Below are 2281 nucleotides of genomic sequence, written 5' to 3' on the forward strand. Positions count from 1 at the left end.
AATCGAATAAATTATAAAAAAAAGTATTTTTATCTTTTGAAATATGTGAAAAAATTGTAAATTTTTATAAAAAATAATATAATGAAGATGCTTATGAAAATATAGAACAAAAAAATATGATATACGAACAAAATTTTACATAAAATAAAAAACAATTTGAAATTCTTTGAATCAACTGATAATGACACCCTTGGCTTTATTTTTTTTTGCCTTTTTTAAGAAACATCAAATATTTTTTTTAGCAACAATGGCTTTAAAGAATGAGAAATAAAAGAATGAGTCCTTTTTCATACCAACTCAGTGGAAGCAAAAATCCTTTTATAATGCTAAAGTATTGCCGAGATTATTTACGACATGACTTCATCTCCCTTTTTTATTTTTGTTGTTGTTGCATGTTGTATGCTGTATGTATGTATTTATTTAGTTTTTTCATCTTTTGCAGCCACATAGTAAGAGCCTGCCTGCAGTTTCTATTTACTAATGTTGTTGTTGTTGCCTCGTTTAATTTTTTTAACAAATTTATATCAGTCAGTGTGGCATATTAATGCGATAATTCAAAAGATTTACTTCTGTCAACATAATCATTTCATAGAGTATAACTCTCTTTGTATATGTGTAGCTGTATTCCCTCGTACAAACTTCTATATAACGGGTGATGGTTGAAAATCAGGAAAATTAAATAGAGAGATTTTCAATCTCTTCAATACAATTCAATACAATTGAATATTTCAATTTAGGATAAAAACTAGACATCTCAGTACAACGAGTGAACCAAATTAATATTTGTATATACAAAATCGGTAGTAGTGGATATATAATATTCGGCACAGGCGTATATGACACATTTACTTATAGATAACAATATTGTCATATACGATTTAATACTGCATTGAACTATTTTTCAGTTTTAGAAAAAATAAATTTTCTGAACATTTTAATCGGACATATGTAGATATTTTTGGATTTTTCATTACATATTTATCAGTGGCTTTTAATAAAACTTCAGACAAATAGTTCACAGATCTGAAGATTAAGATTTTAATTAAAATTATCCCCTGATAACTTAGGTTCAAAATATGGCCAATTCTTAAAAAATACAGCCTAAATAATTTTCGAGAAAATGATGGACATTTTATGAGAAGAAACAACTTAAAATCAATAAAAACAATATTGAATTAATAAGAAACATTAAGGAAAGTCTAGTAATATTCAAATTTTTTATTTTAATATGGAACAATATTAATTTAATGTTGAAAATTGTTGATTTATCGTATTTCAGTATAATTTTTCTATTATAATGAACATTATTGAATTACTGAATTATTAACTAGGATGCATTCTTATTTTTAAGTTACAGTTTTTCCCTGAATACAAGTGAAATTTTATATTTGCTAACAACATTTTTGTTAAAACTGAAAATCGTGATATTAACTCCTTTCATACACTTTTTCAAACATCCGTTAGCATGTGGGTTAGCATTTTCTTCTTGGGCCAGCACTCAGGGGATGACCCGAAAGCATTGTGTTGTTACTAGTAAAATAGGTTATGAGAGGGAGGAGTAGTGTTTGTGGACATTCGATTTGAACTTTTCCACATTGGAAATGACAGGAAACACTTCAGTGGGAAGTTTGTTCCACATACGTATAGTACTGCTAAATAATGAATTTCCCTGAAGTGTGTTGTGCGGTCCACTAGCCAATCGACCACAAAGGTATGTGTTCTTGATGAAAAACATGTATTACGTAAAAATCAGCGGGTATCAGGAACAAGTTCCCTAATTTCATCAGAACATATTCCATTGCAGTACCGATAGAACTGTGAAACGCACTCCACATAGCGGCGGTGCTCTAGCGAATCCTCTCGACACTTGAAAAATGTGTTTAGACCAGTGTATTTACATGCCCAAAACATCATGAGCGTATGATTCCACAATATTTACACCATCCATATATACAGAAGAAGCAACATTGTATGTCGTTCGTTTTTGTGTCAACATGCAACACTGAGTCTTGCGAGCGTTGAAAGCGACCCTATTCGCACGACCCAATTCAGAGATTGTCACAATGCCCCAATTAAGGGAATGATTCATGTTTTGCCTCATTGCCCCAATCTCCGACAAGCTTGGACTATAACTGAATGAACATGAATGGCAAATGTTGCTGTCATCAATAAAATACCAATTTTATTATTTCAATAATTGACCTTATTGCAATGCTCTATCATTTCTAATGGCAAAATATTTTTAATTTTCGCAAACTTCATTAATAATTTAGATCACACC

This window comes from Calliphora vicina, chromosome 1 (assembly GCF_958450345.1).
Source record: "Calliphora vicina chromosome 1, idCalVici1.1, whole genome shotgun sequence".
In the NCBI taxonomy this organism is placed as follows: domain Eukaryota; kingdom Metazoa; phylum Arthropoda; class Insecta; order Diptera; family Calliphoridae; genus Calliphora; species Calliphora vicina.